At 49.6% G+C, this 24,656-nt stretch overlaps 1 long non-coding RNA gene across 4 annotated transcripts in view; it reads left to right on the top strand.

The window, feature by feature from the left end:
* The window catches only part of LOC142925642 (uncharacterized), a 72,204-nt gene that overhangs the window by 9,610 nt on the left and 37,938 nt on the right, over positions 1-24,656 (top strand). For 3 of the 4 annotated variants that reach the window (XR_012942592.1, XR_012942590.1, XR_012942591.1), the window contains exons 2-3: positions 4,772-4,849; positions 5,163-5,244. This is a non-coding gene — a long non-coding RNA (uncharacterized LOC142925642). Of the gene's footprint in view, positions 1-4,771; positions 4,850-5,162; positions 5,245-18,423; positions 19,714-24,656 lie in introns of those variants that run through there. The other variant, XR_012942593.1, reaches the window with a different exon arrangement.

The raw sequence follows: 24,656 nt of genomic DNA, 5'->3' as shown, positions 1-24,656 counted from the left end.
CTTCGGTCAAGATCACAGACGGGATTCGCTAAGTTCGGTCAAGATCACAGACGGGATTCGGCCCTAAACTTCGTTGCAGATAAGAGGCATCCTCCTGCCCTATAATTATACTAAATCCACGCTGCTGCTGACTCGGTGCTGAGTTTGCTGCTCTCCGTGGGCCACGGTGTATTTAAAGGTCCCTTTGTCAGCACAATCAGTGTCTGTCACTATCTACGAGGGAGAAGAGCACCGAGTCGTACTCATAAATACCGTGATTTTCTACAAGAATTGGTGTGGGCGTCTCTGAGCCATATCTCAAAAAATGTTGGGCGGGGGGGGTGGGAAGGCGTTTGGATACCTACGAAACGCACATAGGTAGTGGCTCCGTCCCGCGTGGGGTTCGAGGGGTCTTTACCTAGCAGTGGATATACCATGGCTCGCCATGCTCATAACGACGACGGACACTTTCGATTTAAAGCTTTCGTGACTGCAAGGATTCATCTTCTTTGGTTCTTTCGGTAAAGTCACGTAGAATGAGAATAAAATAATAAAATAGCAGCGTTCATTGTAGCTCTGTCGTCCCGACAGGTTTGTTCCTTTCACCTGAAGAAGGCCACTTGTGTTGTGGCCGAAACGTCGTGAGAATTGTATTGTTTTATTTTATTATTTTATTCTCATTCTACGTGACTTTACCGAAAGAACCAAAGAAGACGACGGACACTTCGCCCAAACGTCCGAAACTCATCTACTGAGCGACTCGTCCCTCCCCGCCCCCCACAACAACCCCACAAATCTGCGGAAGCGATTGGAGGCATCGGCACATTTTTTTTGTTCGTGAATTTTTTTTTTAAAGAAACCCCCCCCCCCGCCCCCGAAATCGTAACGAAACAAACAAAAAAATAACCCCGTTGGCCAACGACGTTAGAATTGTCACCCGTCGACTTGAGCAGCGAGAGGCGCAAGCGCGCCCTGCGTGTAGCACGGCCAGAGGACAGCGCCACGCGTTCAGCGCGCGGCGCCAGGGCTCGGCGCTGACCCCGGTTCACTCCGGGGGTTATTGCCTATTGATCGAGAATGTTTTTGCACTTATTTTTTTTGGGGGGGTGGAGGGGGGGGTTCTTTCCTTCCTCCTTCACCTCTACTCTGCTGCCCCCACCCTAAACCCCCGCCCCAACTTCCCCCCCCCAAACCCCCCCCCACCCACCCCACTTCTCTCCCTCCCGAATCGCCCCTTCTTCCACCACCAATGCCTGTTGATTTACGGCGCCTGCACGGCAGATCGTTTGTCCCTCAAGCCAGAACGTGACAACCGCAGCCTTAGCGAACCCCTTTTCTCCTGTGCCGCCAAGCCCTTCCACCCTCCCCCACACCTCCCCCACACCTCCCCTCACCTCCACCTCACCTCCCCCCACCTCCCCCCACCTCCCCTCACCTCCCCCCCACCTCCCCCCCCCACCTACCCCTGCACGGCCACCACCAACACCTCCCGATTCTGTCAGACCCATGAGCTGAAATGCAACAAATTCTGGCGCAGCCGATAGGCCTCTGACAGGCTCCCGTTGCCCGCGGTCGAGGCACTGCACGCGGCGGGGTGTTGGGGATCGTACGGCGCGTGGGACAATCACGGTCCGCTGTTTTAGGGCCACGCGTAGCGCGGAGACCGATGCCGAAACGTGCAGCGGTTAGCGCGTGGGGAATGGCGTCCCAGGGCTCCGAGGTTGGTATAGTCTCAGGCTGGGGCTTTGGCTTGACCAACGACCATCACCACCCACCCACACAAAAGATCCCCCGTGTAGCCTTGACAGACTGTAGGGGCAAGTGGTGTTAGCGTGCACCAATGAAGGCCGGCACGGCACACGAGGTGGCCAACACCACGCCCGGTCGCCTTTGTCTCCCCAGTGGCGATGTTTACACATCGCACCAGGTACTAATTTTGAGGCTGAGTCGACCTAGGGTAGGCCCACGACCGGTTCACACAATCGTCACTGGTGTTGGCCGTGAGCGGGAATCGAACCCGGGTCGTCAGGTTTGTAGCGCAGCGTAGCGCTAACCGCTACACCGCCGCTCAACGCACTCAACCACCAGCACCAGCACCACCACCAGGGCTGGCCAGGTGTTGAAGGCGTGGGGTTGCAAGGTGTGGCCAGGAGATTATGGTGCTGGGCGAATCTGGGGTTTTCTCCTCTCTGCCTACACAGATGTAATGACCGAAAATGACCCCAAGCCAACGTGCAGCCTAACGGCTATTCAAAAATAACCCAAGGAAAGAGGCCTCCACAGGGATTGGTCAGGAGGCAGGGCTTTTGAAGTGATTGGAGGGAAAGGTTTGAAGGAGAATAAGGCGAGAAACAACGGTGGAACCCAGAGGCGACGGTTAGGATCCGTTAAGAGGGAAAGTGCAGGGGATTGGCTGAGGGAAATGGGGTGAGGAAACATTCCATCAAGGAGGGCTGAGGGATATATATAAGGGGGAGAGCACGAGGAGTGGAGACGTTCGGAGGAAGATACAAGCTGGAAGACACCAAAGAAGCCTCGTGTCCCTTATTGTGTAATTCTATAATAGGGTTCCTTATGGTGTCGACTTAATAAAAGTGGCTCTTCTTATTTCTTGTCGTCGGAGTCGTTACACAAAGCTGAACTCTCATTGCCCATGGGATTCATGGCCAGGTGTCCCAGTGCAACATCGGATCTGTAAACGATGAGGAAAAAAAAAACCCTTGAAAATAATAAATGTAACGCAGCAGGTCTACCGCATTAGATTTTGAGACTCAGTACGATTGCGATTACGTGTTATTACTACTACTGTGTAGAATTATTGTGGAGTGAGAGGGTTGAGCGGTGGTGCAGTGGTCGGTGCATTGTGCTTTGAACCTGGCGACCAGGGTTCAATTCTCAACCAGCGCTGATCAGCGTGGTGAAGTATGTTCATACAGCCCCACATGACCGATCATACACATTAATAAAATTGCACGTGAGTTGATTTTTAAAAATATAAATTATGCAAATCTAATACAAGCCAATTTGATGAAGTGCCTTAAGGCTAACGGAGCTCACGAGATGGAACAGACAACACGGGACAAATGAGAAATGCGATACAAATGAGAGGAGATCGTCATCTGCCACGGTCTTTAGACTGCTGGATGAGGGCCGTTTGCATCTCTCGCCTTCTCGCGATTCAACAGTCGGTCGAGCTCCTGCACGCGAGCCGATTTCACCGCTCTCGGGTTGCGTTCCCTCCTTGGCCGCAGTTCATTGCCACGCCGACAAACCGGATGAAAAATAATCGATTGCTCGCGTGAACTGTGACCCCCACCGCCCCTGATTGTGGCACGTCATTCAATCAGGCGCGGAGGGGTTGCGTCGGTGAGCGTTGCACGTGTGTTGTTCAGTATTGTCCTGCGGCCTTTCAGTTGTTTGTAACGGTATGCCCCTTAATAGAGGTTTTTTTTGGGGGGGGTTAGATCGCATAAATATATAAATGTGTCGTTGAAACTTGCCACTACCCGACACAGCCATCATTGTGAATGTTTGTGGCTTGGCTCTCCAACACACCGGTGTGCTGTACCACGAAGCCTGTCATGGTCCACCATGAACCGCATCCACTGCACAAACCATGGCAGATGCGGATACCTGACGCACAAATGCCAAATTAAAAACTCTCCAGCAGTGTGCGACTGTGGTCATCCAGAACAGACCGTACAAGCTCTAACGACGCAATTCCCCCGATCCACAAATACGAAGGAGACATCACAACCATGGTGATTCACTCCGCTGCTCCTGACGCGGTTATCTGGCTTGACCACCGCATGTGCGATTGTAGCTGTTGCTCTGCGTCTACATTAGCCGTACGAGAGAAGAATACGTTTCAAGAAGGAAATCTGGGTTTTTTAAAATATTATGGTAAATATAGCCACCTCTAGTGGCTTGAGGGATCATGTCCGTACGACACACGTGGATCTATGAACATATCGTTTAGGACACACGGATCAATGCACGTGTCACGAGCTTAACGATCGATATCAGGAGGTGGCTGGGTGGCTCAGAGGTCAGCGCTGAGCCAGCAACACTGAGATCCTGGGTTCAAACCTGGGCGGCGACCTGTAATTTAAATTACATAATCGTTAGTTATCGGTGTGAAGAATATAAGCAACTGCGTTTAATTAATTGTATTCTTCAAAAGGACGCGAATTATTATTTTCTTACATACTATCTACTTTTGCATCGAGCTAGGACCCATATTTAAAAAATATGGCCTTTGCCTGTACCACCTGGCAGTTCACCAGCATTGGTTCAAGCAAGCCTGCCTCTGCTGATGAGATACCGGAGGTCGAAACCAGTCATGAGTTTGCTTGTATTGAACCGATGCTGCTGATATTATGCACTCCCAGAAGGCCTTGCGGTTGACATGATGTGTATTTTGTTGGACGTGGAGGGACATGTATATATGGAGGCAAACTGTCAGCTAATTTATTTTGTGATTAAAATTGATTCTCGAGTGTAGTGAGTTGATGATGATCCCTGCTTGTTCCGTGCATGAACAACAACAAAAAACGCATTGTATTTTCTATTGCATTTAGTGTTAATTTGGTTTGACTGCCAAACAACGGTCTCATTTTGGGTGAGGACCATGGCTATAAAAATGCTCTTTTTCAAAGGCGACCTGGCCACAGCAGAGTACAGGATGGCGCACTTCCTACTGTGTAAAGATAAAAATACAAAAATTCAACCCCTTGAAGGATCTTTTTTCTGCAAATGTCTTGTAACAAAAAAGCCATTCTGACTCTCACAGGGCACACCGCTGCTATATCGTCTCATGGCGTGACACCGACAGCACAGTTGGAATAAATTGGGCCAAAGAAAGACCAAAGTAAGTCTTAATCAATGAATCGATGCATCCTTACACGGCTAATTTGCCACCATCTATATAACATTCACACCCATTCCCATCTTCCTCATCCATCCCATATTACGCGGCCAGTGTGCTTGCGATCTGCTTAGTGGATTCTGCTATATTTAAACATAAAACTAAACCGCTTGGGGACTTATATATAAGATGTCAGCATCTGAAACGTTCAACCCGAGTACATCACACACACAACACACACAACACACACACAACACACACAACACACACAACACACACAACACACACACAACACCCCCGTGCTTTATTTTCACAGCTCAAGGCCCAGCGAGCGAGGATCCGCGCAGTGCCCCAGCACCACCACCACCACCACGACTCCCACGGAGACAGCGGGAGTGGTGGGTCAGGTGTGGCGGGGGGGCGTGGCAGTGGTGGGGCGGGAGTGGTGGGTCAGGTGTGGCGGGGGGGCGTGGCAGTGGTGGGGCGGGAGTGGTGGGTCAGGTGTAGCGGGGGGGGGCGTGGTAGTGGTGGGGTGGGAGTGGTGGGTCAGGTGTGGCGGGGGGGGGGCGTGGTAGTGGTGGGGCCGGGGTGCGCGCGGCAACCCTTGCGTGGTGTAGATACTTGGCTCGTTGGGATTCACGCAACCGGCCCTGGCGTCCGGAACAAAAAAAAGAGGGGGTGCCGGCAGGAGATAACTTTTAGCTGGACGGTGTGACGGGGGTAGCTGACGGTGTGACGGGGGTAGCTGGACGGTGTGACGGGGGTAGCTGACGGTGTGACGGGGTAGCTGACGGTGTGACGGGGGTAGCTGGACGGTGTGACGGGGGTAGCTGGACGGTGTGACGGGGGTAGCTGACGGTGTGACGGGGGTAGCTGACGGTGTGACGGGGGTAGCTGACGGTGTGACGGGGGTAGCTGACGGTGTGACGGGGGTAGCTGACGGTGTGACGGGGGTAGCTGACGGTGTGACGGGGTAGCTGACAGTGTGACGGGGGTAGCTGACGGTGTGACGGGGGTAGCTGACGGTGTGACGGGTAGCTGACGGTGTGACGGGGGTAGCTGACGCTGTGACGGGGTAGCTGACGGTGTGACGGGGGTAGCTGACGCTGTGACGGGGTAGCTGACGGTGTGACGGGGGTAGCTGACGCTGTGACGGGGTAGCTGGACGCCGTGACGGGGTAGCTGAACGCCATGACGGGGTAGCTGACGCTGTGACGGGGGTAGCTGGACGCCGTGACGGGGTAGCTGACGCTGTGACGGGGGTAGCTGACGGTGTGACGGGGTAGCTGGACGCTGTGACGGGGTAGCTGACGGTGTGACGGGGTAGCTGACGGTGTGACGGTGTAGCTGGATGCTGTGACTGGGTAGCTGGACGCCGTGACGGGGTAGCTGACGGTGTGACGGGGTAGTTGGACGCTGTGACGGGGTAGCTGACGCTGTGACGGGGGTAGCTGACGCTGTGACGGGGGTAGCTGACGGTGTGACGGGGTAGCTGGACGCCGTGACGGGGTAGCTGACGCCGTGACGGGGTAGCTGGACGCTGTGACGGGGTAGCTGACGCTGTGACGGGGGTAGCTGACGGTGTGACGGGGTAGCTGGACGCCGTGACGGGGTTTATTCCGTGCGAGGGGAAGGATGATCGTCGTGCATCGCTCGGACCAGCTGCAAGAACTGCTGAAATCTTGACATCATTTGATAGAAGTGGATATTTCATGTTGACTTTTAGTTTTTCTCGTGGTGACTTTCACCCCCTCCCCACACGCCCCTCCTCAATGCTCAGTGAGCAGACAGAGAAACCCCTCTTGGGATAAAACAGCAAAAACAAAAAAAACTCCGCAAAAGGCCAATTCGCTTCAACGACTCCGGTTGTACACTTTGATTTATACGCCACCCGTCGCTTTAGCTTATCGCGTTTGATGGCTGAGAAGATAAAGTGTCTCCTCCGACTAAGATGCATTGCCCACAGGAAGAAAATCCAGGCGCGCTCCTGAGCGGTGTGCAGCGTCGGGCACGCGTGCGGTTTTTATTGCGCGTGATGCCGCCCTTAGCACGAGCCGTGTGCGCTCCTGAGATACAGAGGGACTGCCATCCGTGAGCGAGACGATAGATTTAAATATATATATAAAATTAACTCCCACCTAATTACAACTGCCATTTGATATGGAGCGTTTGCCAATCCCACTGCTGGTTAAGGCTGTGGCGGTTATGAGGTTGGGCGGGGGGGTTTGTGCGACTATACATCACCATGCTCTGTCAGTGCGGGTTGGTGAAGGATAAGGGATGGGCCAAAACCGGTCTCAGGCATCACACGACGCTGATGTTAGCCGCGGCTGGGAATCGAACTCGGGCCGCCGGGTCTGTTACACAGGTTCGCCTACCCCTACTGTATCCACCGCTCCACCCAGTTATATAGAGGCTAGCTATATCGTTAATAATAATAATGTCCTTGACCCAAGAAAGCCTTTAACTTCACCCACAAGACCCCTTGCAGGAGGGTCCCGCGACGTGCACGTGCGGCTGATTCCATTGACGAGAGTTTGGTTTCGTGTAAGAGGCGGACGAATCCGGTGAATTGGGAGAAATGGCAGCACCGCGCTTGCTGGGAGTGACACCTTCGCACTGCCGTCTCGTGGCATGCCTACAGCACCTGGCAAGCCCTGGTGGTGGCCGCCCATCCAAGTACTCGCCAGGCTTTGACTTAACTCCCCAGCTTCGACGAGATGGGGCACATTTTAAGGGTGATTCGTGTGTAGCCGTTTCATTGAATTCGAAAAAAATAATTAAAAAAAACGTATCTGCGTTGTGCTCACTCCACAGTGAATGGGTTCTACATTCAGGCATGGCAGTGGACGTATAAATAGGCAGTGGCTGATTGATGGAGAGATTAACGTCCCCTTATTAATCACGTTGCCTCCGTTGAAATTGCCTCCCTTGCAATGGGACGGCTACAGATTATGTATTCTCTTTCACCATTTATTTCGCGAGTAATTGTCAAACCCGGGAATTTGTACCGTGACACGAGCACAGACGAACGATTGATTGTGACGAACGACGGTTCCACGCTGCGGTAGAAGTGACGCCAACGTGTGCCGGTGGCGCAGTGCGTTTGAAAGTTTTCCAGCAGAAATCAGAATCAGAAAATGTATTGATACTGGAGGAATCCGATGAGCTATAAAGCTCATTTTTCATCGATGTCTAGTAGGGGGCGGGTAAGAGCGTTACAGGCAACAAACACAACCAAATATCATGGGACATTTTTTTTTGCCAGTATCAAAGTATGACGAATACAATCATAAGAAATAAAACAGGTCTTGAAACCGTTTGCAAGGGATCACGTCTGCATTAACCACACGTACTTGTGGCGAACATGCAAACACACACACATCCTTTGTTTGCATGCTCATCTTAACGCCTGTTTTATTGCCAGAAAGGGTAAAAATAAAAAACCTGTTCTTATTTTTTTCAGTACAAAAAATATGATGGTAGTGCAAGTAGAAGAAAAAGGGTACGGTGGCTGTACAGGAAATCGAACCCTCCGTACCGTGGGAAGTGTTCGCGCAGTTACACGGCAGCAGCACTGGGTTCGTGCGTCTGTCCGGACACGAGGACGCGCGGTCTGCGAACGGCACCGTGGCTTATAATCCGCGCGCATTATTGCGCATAACCTGCACGTATCGGCGATTAGTGCGATTGTAAGCCTTCAGCACCCTATGGATTTTACAAAAGCGCATTGATGTACGTCTACAAAGAACGGCTTGCGTCTGCATGTGAACACAAACGCGTACACACACAGCACGCCACTTGTGCATGTAGGCGATCGTGATAAGGCGCGGGTGGCTGATGTAAATTGTAATGATTTTGGAGAGGGGCTAAGGAACTGAAATGTGGTGCGAATATAGCCGCGTTAACGCTTTTAGCCATGGAGAAAGATGAAAAGGAAAATAATTGTTAATTTTGGAGCCTGTGGCTATTTTTGATTGACTTTTATTTATTTTATTTTAAGCCGAGGTGTGTGAAAGGTTTGAAGCGTGCTGTATCGAAATATAATACTTTGGGTAATTACATTTTCGGTGCTATTTGTGAGAGCGTGACACTGAAGCCAAATATGAAGCGAGTAAATCCCACGACTGGTTACGCCTATAGACAGTGTTGACTCAGTGATGTTAATTTTAACAAAGTTCAGCGATATAGCTACGCCAGGAACTCAAACAATCCTCAGAACTGACATTTTTGGATTTGGGCCTCGTATATCAAAGATGTGTAACATTTTTTTTACTTTTTTTGGTATCCGGGTCATCGGAATGTTGTATTTGGAGGAGGGGGGGGGGGAGATATTTTTCAGGATTCTGCATACAAATAGGAAATAATAATTGATAACTCGGCAACAACTCACGGATAGATCTAGCAACAACATCACAAAATTTGCAAGGGGCATAAACCACCAGGCGAACTCCGGTCATCCTCGCAGCGCCGTTTGTCTACCCATCAAACAAAGACGGTCACTGCATTGCGCACTTTCAGATGCGTATCTGCGGCCGTCTGGAACGCTCTTCCTTCCCATATTAGAAAGCCACCGTGAGCTTTTCACTTGTAAATCTAAATTGAAAAGTAATTTCCTTCGAACTGATTTTTGTGTTTAGTTTATTGATACTTCCCCCGCACCTCCGATTAGCGCGGTTGGCACGGACATACATCACCGCCAGTTCAGTAGCCACCTAGAACCATCGCAGCGAGCAGAACACTGGATGCGTTGTGCTCCGCGTGGAATTACTTTTTTTTGCAGGTTTTTGATCCCAGACAGATCGAGTTGAACTTGAGCCCAGTGTGGAGCTAATTAAGAGGTGGGGGAGGGGGGATGTGTAGAAGATGTGGGGGGGGGGCATAGAAGATGGGGGGGGGGTGGTGGGTGACAACGAGGGGCAGCGTATGGAGAAGAAACCGCTAACGCCTGATGTCAAGTTCTCTGCACGATCGCCGCGCTCCCCATGGCTCCCGTGCGCGCTGGGCGCTCCGCTGGGGCAATTACAGAGGGGGGGGGGGATTTGGCGGCCGCGCTCTCCGCTCCTCCTCCAAACCTCCTTCCCCGCGCCCACCCCGACAACTGACTCATGGCCCGTCCGCCACGCGCGCGAGACACCGCTGGTGCATCAGGTCCCTTGTTCCGCGCGTCCAAGGTGTGCTCGAGTTTTAATCGGAGTCGGAATCTTTATTGGGACTGGAAAAATCCGATGAGCCGTGAAGGTCTTTCTTTCGCAGATGTCCCAGTAATCCAGGTGAGACCTCAAGGGACCAGGAAATTGTGATATTTGGAAGAGGGATCGACGCGGTGTTCACCGAAACGACAAAAGCCGAAACAAATCAAACACATTATATACGTACGCTTTCACGACCGGTGCTGTGGTTCATAATTGTGTGATTTTTGGGGGTTAGATCATGTCGGGTATGATGCCAATGTTGAATTCTAATACTCCACCACCCGACAAAACCAATCGAATCAAGTTGTCAATTGGCTTTCTTGGATGAATAAATTAATGATGCTACAATCTCTACTTTAATGCTAGAATCTTCCCGTTAAATTCAATGGATTGGGTTTTACAAAATACCCACTCCACAGACATACAGACGTACTCTTATACTTGCACACGAACCTACATACAACACACACATGTACCAATGTACATTCACACGCACTTATTAGCAAGTGGTTGTGGTGGATCAGTGCTCCCTGCACTGTGCGACGAACCTCGCCACCCGAGTTCTATTCCTGGCTACGGCCAACATACGTGGCGAGTGTAATTCAACAGCTTCCAGACCGATATGGCTTGGCGAGGCTTTCACACAGCAGTGGATTAACAGACGGATGTAAATTATTATCATTACTATGCTGTAGATGTGCAGCTCAAATCATAGCAAGAGACTCCGACCACTTTAATCCCCCCCCTCTCCCTACCCCCACCGTCCCTGTGCACTCATGGAAATTGCCCAATCCTGCGACAGCGACCTCGGCCACCAGATTGTGGCAACACGACGGCGTCGCGCGCGCGCGCATTCGCGCGCTCGCTCGCACCGCGGCCAATTTCCCCGGCGTGAAGTTTCAACGCGCGGCGATTCGACCGGAAAGTTTGCCGGATAACAACAAAAAAAAATCGGCGTTCGCACGCTCGCTCGCGAGTTCTCACGCGCGAGTGAGCGAGGAGGTTTCTCGCTGGTTTGTAAATCTAGATTTGAAGCTTTCGTGACTGCAGGAATCCACACTCTTTGGTTCTTTCGGTAAAATAACGTAGGTATAAAATAAAATAAATCACGACGTTTCGGGCGCAACACAAGCGTCCGTCATCAGGTGATGAAAGAACCGAAGAGTATGGTTTGTAAATGGTTTGTAAATGTTGCAGATTTGTTCTCGAAGACACCGGTGTGCTGTGCCAATAACGAATTGGCATGCTCTGGTTACGTGACAAACCTTACTAATTGTCTGTGTCGGGTGTGGCGGTTTCCGTTCACCGAGCGCTGTTCGATAGAAATTCAAGGATACCTGTTTTTTTATTTGCGTTTGCGTAGACGTGTGTGTGTGTGTGCGCGCGCGTTTCTTCGTCTGTTCATTTTGACGCCCGTCGGTATTTCGTTGAAACTTACGGCGTTGTCATTGGTGCGTATAACAAAGCCTCACCTCCCATTAGCCTGGCATCAGTGGGGTGACGAGCGTTTCGGGAGGCAGGGGGTACCTTGCTCCCCCCCCCCCACCCCGTGGCCAAAGCTACGAGTTGGGGCCCCGTTGACAACCACCGTGAGATACGTTTTCAACAACAGTGTCAAAGAACAAAAACTTAGTTTAAACGGAGCGCCCCTACAGCGTTAAATGTTCGAGACGGTGAGCGTAACGATGATGTGATTAGGCCAAAAGAGGAGCCGTGACATATATCACAGCCTAGGTGCGACCGTGTACACACAACTGAAATATTGGGGTTCCACCAGACCGATTGCCGCACCCCCTGAGCTGATGATGGGGCCACTACGCAACTGCATGGGATTCTCCCGACACCCCTACCGAGAAGAGTGACACGTGCGACTATGCTAGCGATTTTGAAAATAATAATAATACAAAGTCTTCGAATGCCGCCGTAAATCGCATTGGCGAAAGGGTGTCCCCTTGGCCGACTCGCCCCTTGTGATCTTCACGGAGAGATTGAGAGAGGAACACACGACGGATCGCAGGCAGATATAGATGGGAGGGGGGGGTGTTTGAAATGGACCATTGGCCGAAACGTCACCGTATTATATATGTATGTTGAACACGAGAAGAGTTGATGTGAGAACCAGGTGAGGTTGCTTTGTCCGTCATCATTGTACGCTGTATACGATGGCGTTGATAACGTCCCGTCGTCAGTATCAACCGCACCCGAGTGAAGAGCCGCATGGCCCACAGGGTTATACCTAATAAATGAAACTGAAAACTGAAACTGAAGCTCTGTGCCAGTGTGGCGGGGCCCAGTGTCTCTACGTTTTATTGGGCGACGCAGGCGAACCTGGACTTGAACTCGCGGATGCGATAATTGTCACGAGTCTTTATTCAGCGAGTTACCCGGGGCTATATAAAGACAAGCTTACGTCTCTCTATATATAATGCACACTACACAGTTACTTCGTGATGGACGAAGTATATTGGATTAAAAAAGAAAATAACAACCTAATGCGACAGCTGTGGAGCTGGCGTTTGACACTGTGCGGAATCCAAATCGCCGCTTTAAACGCCCTGCACGTCACCTGCCCTCAACGCCGTCTCTCCCTTGACCATTCTGAGTCCTCGCTCGCCGAAGATAAATTGCATCTCGGCGGCCTTTCACCTGTGTTAAATAATGGAAATTGAATTTGATTTTTATCAATCATTGGCCCGGACTTTTACCCGCCGCCAAAGATTGGGTACGCCGCCGCGAGACCGCTGTGCGGTCGGAGGCTTGCGGTGAGGGTTAACCTACCGTGTGGTTAACCTCACCTCTTCCCAGGCCGTCTGGCAAGTGTGGAATAACAATTCCTTCGAAAGAGACCGCGTTTTTATCCGGCCGTGAGTTGAGAACAACAGCGTGTGGTGGCACGGGTGACAACGCGACCAGCCCTCCTTCTGTCAATCCACTGCTGGATGGATGGCAGGGGGGGGGGTGCAGCGGATGGAGAAGAAACCGCTAACGCGTGATGTCAAGTTCTTTGCACGATCGCCGCGCTCCCCATGGCTCTCGCGCGCGCTGGGCGTTCCGCTGGGGCAATTACAGAGGGGGAATTGTTGCCGGCTTGCGCGGGTGGGCTTGACGCTGGCCAGTGTGGGTTTGCTGGAAGGGTCACCAATCAACATTCATCAATTGACCATTCTCCGCCCCTCCCCCCTCCCCTTCTTGGCCACCACGTAGACCACCTGGGTCTGCTCATCACCGCATACGAACTAAATTATCTCACGAGAGCTAGCAATCTAAGCAGGGTTGAACGTGGCTAGTGCTGCGATGGGTACTAAACAGGTGTTCTAGCGTTGCGGGGCAATGCTGTGAGCAGCATAGGGGGGAGTGCAGAATTCGCAATCATCGTGCCGCGATCATGCTCCCAAATCGACGATCCCTGCCTTCACAAACCCGAGCTGGCCATCTGCGTGGGGAGGGAGGGCCCTCGTCCAGCAGTGTATTGACAGGGTCGTAGAGCGTGCACATAACTGGTATACCGCATTTGGTCAGGGCTTCGAATCTAGGGTGAGGACTGGGCTTCTGTCAACACGGCGCCCAGGCTCTGGGATTCCCTGCCGCCTTGGAGGTCAGGGACTCCAAGAAGACCCCACCACCTGCTTAACACAACATCGCCCCTCTCTCTTGGTGGCGAGATGTTAACGACCTCGCCTTGTATACAGGAGGTCGTGGGTTCTATCCCGACCCTGTTCGCCTGCATATTCGGAGTTTGCATGTTTGCCCCGTGGTCGCGTGGATTTATCTCCACGTCCTCCGGTTTTTCCCTCGACATTTAGAATCAACACACGTTTAGAGTATTTGGCTGCTATACATTTCCACGCGATAAGCCACTGTGTTGAGCTACAATTTGTGGCCAGGTCGCTTCTTAAAAAAAGCCACTATATAGCTCAGTGGGGGCTTACCTGGTAAAAATATAAAAAATAGTTCAAACTTTCTTCTTTGGTTCTTTCGGTAAAGTCACGTAGAATGAGAATAAAATAATAAATTGATAAAATTAAATAACACAATAAAATTCTCACGACGTTTCGGCCACAACACAAGCGGCCTTCATCTATTTTATTTTATTTTATCAATTTATTATTTTATTCTCATTCTACGTGACTTTACCGAAAGAACCAAAGAAGATGAATCCTTTCAGTCACGAAAGCTTTAAATCGAAGTTCAAACTTTATTTATTTCACTAGCTCTATTAAGTCTTTCTCTCTCCGGTTACTTCTCACCTATTTCCCTTCCTCCATAAGAATGACGCTCTGAGATCCATTGTTCAATTGGCGCCTTATGAATCTAATTTGTAATTTTTTAAAAAATCCGTAATTTGGTCATGTGTGTGCTCACACCCCCCCCCACCTCCCCTCTCTACTCCGTGGGCCCCCTTGTATAACATCCTGGGCGTACTCCCCATGAATTCTCCGTGCAGCGAGACGTCTCGACGACACGCAAGCTGCTCGTTTGACATCTCTTTCTCTCTCTCGCGAGTGAGGGGGGGAGGTAGCCATGCATTGGTTGTGGCTGGATCGTTTTCGCACCGCGCGCCCCATCGCAACAATTAATAAATTGCGTCCAGCCGCTGCCGCGCGTAAGCTACAGGGGAGGGCAGTTTGTTGTGGGCTCTGTGCGGAAGCTTTATAGCCACTGTCAAGTTCTCATATATATGGCCTCACGGATGCAGAGTGCCGTCTTCTTGTTTTACGGAGGATTGTTGGCTGTATTATGCGGTGAGTGGTTTACGAGGCATTGTCCCACTCCCCCCCCCTCCAAACCCCACCCCGACGCTCATGTGGCGATGCAAAGCAACGGTGTGGCGTGCAGACCTCGCGTTAATCGTAACCTTGCGTTGGCGTGGACGCATTTCTAATGCGGCAATGTTAGTATCGTGGGGCCGGCGGGCGGCGGTGGCGGGGGGTTAGGAGACACATCGCGCCGTTTGCGAACATGTGGGTATTTTTTTCCCCCCGTCGATGAGACGTCTCGTACTAGAACAAAATAAACGAACTATCGCAATTTTTGTTCGAACAAAATAACTATGTTTATATATATGACAAAAAACGAGATACCTGACATCCTCTGGGTGTGCTGCGGAGCGGCGTTTACGGCTCAATTTGATCTGCGCGCGCACACAGATGCGCAAATTCGTGGCCCAAAATTCGGTCATGGGCCAAACAAATCTAACAATGCAAAAGAGGAGCAATTTAGAGCGTGTCCACGTGGTAGCTCCTCCCTCCCACGCAGCGTGCTGCAAGAATGATGATGTCCTAATGTCCCGTGTCCCGTCTTGACCTTTGCCTTGCAGACGAAACGGTTGATTTATAGCAAAATGATATGACACCCTTTATATCCGCGGCAAACAATTGGCTTCCACTCGAGGCAATCAACCACCACCGGCTGGCGGTTGGGCAAATCCCTTGCGCCAGCAAGGAGCCGGTCAATTTCTTGCTTACGAAATTAATACTCGTGCTGCTATGAGACGACCCTGCGAAACCGCTCGGTGTGGAGAAGCTGCCGTAATTCAGCGGGCCGCGTGGCTCCGAGAGATAGCAGCAGCGAGACGGCGTCGCTGAGGTCCTGGGTGCAAAATCGTGGTTGCAGCTGCGCCGAGATTAAACCTGGGTTCTCAATTGAGGTGACTTGATGGTCTTGGCCCGGTTACCAACGAATGCACATTTGAAGCCCCGTTTAAAACTGAGGTATAGAGCTCTTTTTCAGAAGCGATCTGGCCACACACGATAGCTCAACGAAGTTACTTATCATGTGGACACTTATAGCAGCCAAATACTCTAAACGCGTAATTCTAAATGTTGAGGGGAAAACCGGAGGACCAGGAGAAAAATTCCACGCGATCACAGGAAGATCATTACACGTGGCTGTTCACTTAATTTGACTGCTTCTGCCGTCTCGACTTAAACATTTTGGATTTATTCACGTGCAGCAAGCGTACTTTGCAGTACGTATGAAAGCTGTGCCCCTTCGTTGTGGATAAAGAGGTTTGTGACTTCAGAAGTAATTCTATCATGTCGTCTTCCAGGGATGTTCTCTGGCAATGGGTGGATTCGCTCTAAGCCACAGATGTCCGATTGGAAATTGCCGCATCTCGTCATACGTGGCCGATAGCGCAATTGAAACACAATTGGGGGATTAATATACATATAAAAAACACAAGGCTGCCATAACTGATGTCAATCATCCACACCGAGCACTAGTAAGGTAACATTTCTTCTTACGTTCAAGTGACAAATATTGGCATTGTATTGGCACGCCAAAAGGTGAACATTCGAACGCTATTTGTTTTTTTTAAACAAGGATTCAGTCAATATTGATTTGAAGCTTTCGTGACTGCAGGAATCCATACTCTTTGGTTCTTTCGGTAAAAGTCACGTAGTTCGAAATAAAATCAAATAAAACAAATCACGACGTTTCGATCGCAACACAAGCGGTCGCCATCATGATTCAGTCATTTCACAGTGTTTGAATAACCCCCGCCACTCTTTCACGAGTGTTTAGTAATACTCGTGTTTGTGCGCTACATGGATGGATGAGAGAAAAATCTGAGAAACCCGGAAGAAATCGAAGGAAATGTTAGAAACTAAAGTAGAGAAAATAATGCTTGCGGGAATTGGCTCTGAGTGACCACATGTAACAATTCGCTTGCGTGCATTGCTTGCTCTTAATACAATCCCACTGGGGAAATATTGGTCTGGAAAGGGAGTCAGCCAATGGGCTGGATGACTAATCTGAACTTTATTTTGTGGAGGCTTTTTTTTATTAGCGATGTTCGCTCCGATATCAAGCCAACGCATGCATCTCCCCGATGAGAAATGTGAATGTTTTTAATTAGAATTGAAACAGGAAGTGACGTCACTGTCGATGCTTTTCCCGCCAAAATAAATTGCCACGCGGCATCGAGTGACGTCACAGACGTCGACGCGTAACGTGGTGTAAATTAACCTAGCATCCTCACTCTGAAAAATTCTATATTCGTCTGTGCAGAGGAGCTTTGGTACACAATTTTATCGGCCCCGGAGGTGATGCATAATGATGGGCTGACTCAGTCACCCACCCGGGATTTGAACCTGCAACCTTTCCGATTGCGAGCCACTCTCTCTCTCTAGTGCTTGCGAGCCACGAGGCTGGTTGAGTGGTGAGTGTGGCTCACTCAAGTTGTCGACGCACCTTCAAAACAACAACAACAACAAGAATATTCATGTGTGACAAAGAGAAGAGTTTGTTGTCGGCCTTTCAATCACTCCTCAGGTGTGGTGCCATCGCCGTCGTGAAATGTGAGCGCGGTGCCGAGGGTCGCCCCCGATGTTTTTATTTCGCGCTCCCCAAATCTCGTCGAGGTAGCGGCTAAAGGGCTATGGAGAGTTCCTGCTGCTGGGAATCCGCTCGAGTGATTTCTCGCAAAGCAAAAGAGCAAAAAATGAACGAAAAAACCCTACCGACGTGGATGGAATGTGGCAGTGTCTCAACGACGCGCTCCTCCGAACTGCGATCGTTCCCCAAAAGAAAAATCACTCCGCAGAAGGGGCCACCCGGCTTCGCTTCCTCAAGGCTCTGTCGCTGTTGCCAAGCGAAATGTACCGCAGTGCAAACGGACTTTGGTATTCGTTTGGCGCAGATGTCTCAAAGTACGTATGTACCGTGTGTTGAACTTCTTTCACACCGTACGTAGCCAACCCGTGCTAATCGGGAGGTGCGGGGGGAAGGACAGCGAAATAAACACCAGCTCTAAAGAAATTTGTTTTAAATATTTATTTAAAAGTGCGTAGCTCCAGTGGCTTCCAAATATAGGAAGGAGGAGTGTTCCAGACGGCCACGGAAGCGCATTTTAAAGTTAAATCCTCACCTGACGTTTAACCTGTTCGTGTTGGCTCTCACAGTACAATAGATTTTTGGTTCTATTTTTACTCCTCAACGGAAAGGATAAAAAAACAACATTACACAACTACGTTTTTACAATTCACGTTCATATCTCGTCTAAAACCAAAATGCATGGCCGCATATTAAACGTCTGCATTCTGTGTGCCCTGAGTTTGTCTGACAACGAGTTGCTATGCACACTTTGCCGAGCACAGGGCCCCAAAGGTCGAAAAACGTCAAGCGGCCAGCAGCAAACGGCGACCATCAAAGTTGTAAATGCACAGACGATGAGAGTTGACACGGGTCTTGTATTAAACATGGTTATCAGTCCTTGGTGGGGGGGGGGGGGGACAAAGAGACAATAGGAGGAGGAGACTCCAAAGTGGAGCAGTGCGAATGAAAGAAGCAGATAGCGAGAGATCTGTTGTAACCTGCGGTGTGATGGTTGGGTGAGTGAGTGCGTGGGTGAGTAAGTGAATGTGTTGTTTTGACCTGCAGTGTGGTGGTTGAACAGAATACGGACGGCACGAAACAGTCAAGTGTCTGAAAGACCAAGTCCTTGACATGGGTGGAGGAATCGATGAGTGAAGTTCACGGTAATAAAATATTTTAAAAGTTATGTTCGAGGCGTGCCCATGATAGCACTTCAGTGACATCAGTTCGACCTCAACTCTCAGACGTTTTAATGCAACGTCAATATACTTGGACATAACCTGAAATTATTTTCAGTGATGAGATTCAAACCCGTCTTGGCCTGGAACACACGGCTTAGATTGTTAGGCTTTTCAAGCCGGTATCGCTCTCCAAGGAATCCTCAAGTAGAATGAGAAACTCGTCAAAAATCACGAAACCATCTCCCCTTTCCAACACAGACCTTGATCAATCCCCCCTGCTGGATTTACTCCTTCTCACTGTGTGTCAATCAAGCATCGCTCCTCAACTCGCCCGTGAGCTGAAACGATAACAATCGACGGCATCGTTCAACGCTTGTGCACGTGGCAAGTTTAATTCGTTTGGCTTGCGTCGGGTGGTGGAGTGCCTTGAGGACATACGTTTGGCGAGATCGTTCCGTGGCCTCATCCGAAAATCGATTATTACGAGTCATAAAATATATATATTTACAGTTGCCAAATAGTCACTATATCGCAGTATAGCTCAACCCGGGTGAGAGATGGAAGGTAAAAATGCGACAATGACTGTGCTCTGACTTCTAAGCACATTGTGTATTTGCCTGTCAGATGGTAGAGAGACCTTCCCAGGTAACTCTGCATACCCTCATCCGCACCGATATAGCCCACAACAAACCTGCTGGGTCCATTGCCCCCCAACCCCTCTCTATGGATATTACATCGGTGCTTCCCAGCAGGTGGGTGCGAATGATTGCACCGCACAGAAAATAAATATATACAACAATTGGCCACGTGTTGGGGAGGGAAAAAAACAACAACTGTCTTAAGGCAGCGCAAGTCGTGGTATGTGCCTGCCGTGTGCTCAACGTTGCGAACAACAGAGCCGGGGAGGTAGAATGAAGGCTGTAAACAGCACGTACATGCCACGAGCCAGGAGGAGGAACTCCCACCGGGCCAAACTGCCGCAAAGCAATAATCGGCGCGATGGTTTCGACTAATTTATTATTTTACCAGGTAAGGCCCACTGAACTATATAGATATTTTTCAGAAGCCACCTAGCCACACATGATAGCTCAACGACGTGGCTCATCACGTGGAAACGTATAGCAGCCAAATACTCTAAACGCGCTTTTCGAAATGTGGAGGGAAACCCCGGAGAGCTCGGAGAAAAAAATCCACGCGACCACGGGGAGAGAGAGACTCCAAATATACAGCAGCAGGCGTCAGGGTCGGGATCGAACCGACGACCTCCTGCATACCAGGCGAGGGAGTTAACACCTCGCCACCGATTTGCGTTGACGGCGGTGTTCGTGGGAACATCGCAAGCCGCGGCGTGCACACGCGGATAAAGGGTGCGCGTCTTACTGGGGAAGGTATTTTTTTGTGATTATGCTTCGCTTGTGAAGTTCTTATCGTTATTTTTTCACGAGCGTTTCTCTTACCAACACCGACGGGGGATTAGCTGGGGCCGTTTTTTTATTTTTTTATTTTTTCATTTCCTGGCGTGTGGATTGGCGTGTGGTGATGGGTGAGTTGCGTACGCGAACTTTCAAGCGCTTATCGAATGTCGCCGGGCGAACGCCGCTGCGACCTGCGCTCCGTCTGCAGCCTGCTGCGCGCGATCACTTTGAAGTCGGCTCTCATGCCTCTGAGTGATAATAATGGTGATGAGTTTTTCCCCTTTAAAAAAAAAAATTTGAGTGATATTTGAAGCGCACCGTTTCTCATCGTGGCTCCGACCACCCGACCCCCAAAGCTTCTCTCCTCCGTACCACGTCGCAAGGCATAAGCGGCTTTGTGCGGGACATTTTTTGTTGTTAATGTGACGGATTAATTGCCGCCGTCACGCACACACTTCGGTGTTTGATACCGGATGAGCGAGGCGATGAGCGAAACTTCAGAGTGCGCGTGATATGTTGAATCGACTTTTTTTTTGTTACATGAGAAGTGCGACTTTGAAAGAAATAAAAGTTAAATTGTATAATCCCTCCGGAGCTGGAGACGGAACGGAGAGATGCGAATGGGCACATCGCTGGTCGAGGTGAGGCCGAGAGGGAGAGAGGTGCACTTAATTAAAGTGGTGACCTCTTTTTTTTCCATCACATCGACTTGTCACTTAGCAGTGGTAATTCTTGGCCTTCGTGGAAAACGAACGTCGATTTTCCTCCTCCCCTCCCCACCGCTTAGCCACGCACCCCACACACCCGATTCAAGTGCACTTCAGATCGAGTTGCCCGAAGCAGAAAAAAAAATACCCCGAGCGTTAAACAAATGATGCCACATCAACAACGAGCCACGCAGTTTTATGTTTATCACCTTTGCCCGAATGCACTGAGAGACGACCAACTACTATGTGAAGACAAAACAAAACGCGGACGAAATTTCGTCATCGGTGACGGTCATTTGTTGTTGCAATCAGAGGCAAACGAACGGTGCTGGGAGAAATGAGATACGCAAACGATTGCTGAGTTTATATTCTTGGGTCTGTCGGTAGAGTCACGGAGAAAGGTTCAAAGAAAATAACAAAAAATTACAAAAAAACTACTTTTTCTTTGAACCGATCTACGTGAAATCTTGACTTAAAGCTTTCGTGACTGCAGAAATTCATATTCTTTGGGGCTTTTGGTAAAGTCCCGTAGATAGAAAAATAAATTTTAAAAATAATCACAATATCACGACGTTTTTTCCCCTGCTTCAGCAGCTCTCACCTGATGACGATTGCTTGTGTTGCGATCAAAACGTCGTGATATTGTGATTATTTTTATTCTTTTTCTATCTACGTGACTTTACCGAAAGACCCAAAGAATATGAATTCCTGCAGTCGGAGTAAGTGTAGGGTCGTCCTTTTTTTAGAATAAGAGTCGATGAAAAAGGACGTGGAGAAGTCCGGATTTGGGGGGAGGGGGATGAATTAAAAATGAAACAAACTCTCCGATTGTCAAAGACGTCCTCTGTCCTCTTTGGTTCTATTCGGTAAAGTCACATAGGTAAAAATAAAATAACAAAAAATCACGACGTTTCGGCCACAACACAAGTGGCCTTCTTCAGGTGAAGGGACTGGACTGTCCAGAGGACAGCGTTGGAGTGAAGACAGCAAGCCCAGGTCGCGTCCTTTAAGCTGTGTGGGAGGAAACAAAAAAGAAACGCCTTGCCAAAGGAATTAGCATAAAATGATTTACTGGACCGGTACGGTGGGGGGGGGGTAGTTTACATAATGTTGGTGTGAAGGGAAATAAGCTGCTGTGAAAGTTTGGGATACCACTACTGAATAAATATACTGTACCATTGAAAATTAGTGTAATGTTTGGTTTGATTTAGAACATCTTTCCAATGATTGCTTAATTTGAAACCATCCTCTCGGTTGAAATTGTGTCTGTGTTTGTAAATCTGAATTGCCTCGTGGACAAATCTCTGATAACAACCCGTGGGTTTGCAGAGAACCTTGGTATCAGAGAAAACTATATCGTGATCACCCACAGCGTTGTAACAGTGATCAGCTGTCTTCACTCCAACGCTGTCCTCTGGACAGTCCAGTCCCTTCACCTGATGAAGGCCACTTGTGTTGTGGCCAAAACGTCGTGATTTTTTGTTATTTTATTTTTACCTACGTGACTTTACCGAATAGAACCAAAGAGTATGGATCCTTGCAGTCACGAAAGCTTCAAATCTAGAACGTCCTCTGTCCTCGGCAAGTGATCGCGTAATTGTCGTGCGATGCCAGGATGCGCTTTGCAACATCGCCAAAAAGAGGGGAAAAGCTAATCACAGGACAACTTCAATTATAAAACGAAAAACTATTTTTGTTAATTTATTTTACCAGGTAACTATATAGCTCTTTTGTCAGAAGCGACCTAGCCACAAATGATGATAGCTCAACGACGTGGCTGGGAATATATAGCAGCCAAATACTCTGAGCGCATCTTGTTTCAAAATGTGGAGGGAAGAAAAAAGAACGGAGGACCCAGAGAAAAATCCACGCGACCATAGGAAGAGAGACACCGCAAACTCCAAATATACAGTTGAAGGTCGGGATTGAACCCACGGCCTCCTGTACACCAGGCGAGGTAGTTAACCATCTCCTAGCCACCGTGGCACCACCGACTGAGGGATTGACAGATATGAGGAAAGAACATTGGTGAACGTCTGTAGTGAATGGCCGTGAAGCAGTGCACAGACTCTGCGCTGCTGGGCGTGGTCGGTTATGTGGTCATGGCCGATAAGCGGCGATCGGACAGACGCGGGCCTTTGTACTATATAGGCAAAAAGAATATCTCTTAATGTAACACATTCCTGCGGAGGGGGCTGGTAGGAAATTTTGAAGTAATTATGAAGTTACCGTTGTAATTATGTGTAAGATGTGCCCTTTTTTGAGCTGCCGTTTTGTATTTACAAGAGGTGGTCATTTTTTGAGCTGCCGTTTTGTATTTACAAGAGGTGGTCCTTTTTTGAGCTGCCCCCTCTCTCTCTCTCTGCCTCCCTGTCCGTCTTTCCTCCCTCCTTACCTCTTGGTGGACTTGTATATGTATTTCTACTGACCGTGTACCTCGTATTTTTCATTCTATGCTGGTATGTGCAATCCAAAGGTTGAACACGAAATTTAACACTCTTCTGAAATTCGTGGTCTGCCAGGAAGTGTCTAAATGTGTTCTTGGCCCGACTGGATGTGCTTCACATAATGTTTTTCAGGTTTATTGAATTCTCGTCTCTCATCTTTTTGTTGTATTTACCTCCGTGATTGTTCTTGACACCTGATGAAGATCGCTTGCGTTGTGATCGAAACGTCGTGATTGTTTTTTGTTTTAATATAATTTTATTGTATTTCTACATACGTGACTTTACCAAAAAAACCAATGAGTAATTTTATGCAGTCACGAAAGCTTTAATACTTTATTAATTATGAAGTAGTTATGTACGGATATTTAAGCCAAACTTGTTTGGGTCGTGCGCAGAAGAAAGCAAAATGAAAAGTGAGCAGAATAATAAAACGACGCCAGAAAGTTGCAGTGTAAAAGAGGTCGCACCAGAAAGTGCAGTGTATAATCCCTTGCCTCCTGTGAATTAATCCCGGTTGGGCTTCCAGTCCATATAAGGGCACCACGGGGTGACCAGCCCCTCCCCACCCAGCCCCACCCCACCCAGCCCCACCCCTCCCACCCGTCACCCAGCCCCACCCAGCCCCTCCCCACCCTCCCCTCCCCTCTCCACCCAGCCCAACCCCTCCGACGTGGACAGACATCCACAGACATACACAATTAATCCCCTGCCTCCTGTGAATTAATCCCGGTTGGGCTTCCGGTCCACTACGTTTCCTACCAGTATAACAAAAAAGCTTGTTCAGTCGGTCGGTGGGGGGAATCCATCCCACATCTTGTGCTCTGGGACGCTCGTCCTTCCGACATTAGGCAGCCATTGGAGCGATGGCACTTTAAAATTACCTACATTGGAAACACATCGCTTTACAACTGCTTTGATGTGTTTATAACACGTGGGCTTTCGCGACCAATATTGTCCGTGATTTATGAGTTTGTTGTTCTTCCCCCACGCCTCCGATTGGCGCGGTTGGCTACGTACGGTGCGAAAGAAGTTCAACACAAACCCACTCGCCACGCAGTCCTGCGCTGCATGACGCTCTGGGAACAACAAAAACCTTTTTTTTAAAATAAAACAAAAGCGAGATATCGTGTCCTCCCGCGTGCACGCACAGAACATTGCTTCCGAGAAGGTCGCACTGACGTCCGCGGGCTCGACAACACAGTGGCCGCGAGCATGGAGCACGTTTCATACAATCGAAGATGCCGCGCGCGTGTGTGTGTGTGTATATTTACACGTGGGTGTGATGAAATCGATGAGAATTGGGGGGTGGGGGCGGTGGCTATGGGGGTTGTTGTGGAGGAGGGAGGGGATGGAGGGGGCAGCAGCTACACTTGGCCCGCTGTTTCCGGTGTCACTGCTTACGGAACACAATGTGACTTATTGATAGGCGTTTAAGGGTGGGGGGAGCTGGTTGGCAGGCGGCCGCGTAGTTTCTCTCTAGGCTCTCTCTCGCTCGGTTTTTTTCATCGTTCCACTTTTACTGCGCCGTCGGTCATTGTCACGCCGTGG

Source organism: Petromyzon marinus, chromosome 22 (assembly GCF_048934315.1).
Source record: "Petromyzon marinus isolate PM22_M1 ecotype Great Lakes invasive population chromosome 22, UKy_Petmar_22M1.pri1.0, whole genome shotgun sequence".
Lineage (NCBI taxonomy): Eukaryota > Metazoa > Chordata > Hyperoartia > Petromyzontiformes > Petromyzontidae > Petromyzon > Petromyzon marinus.
This window is presented reverse-complemented; position numbering and strand designations above follow the sequence as displayed.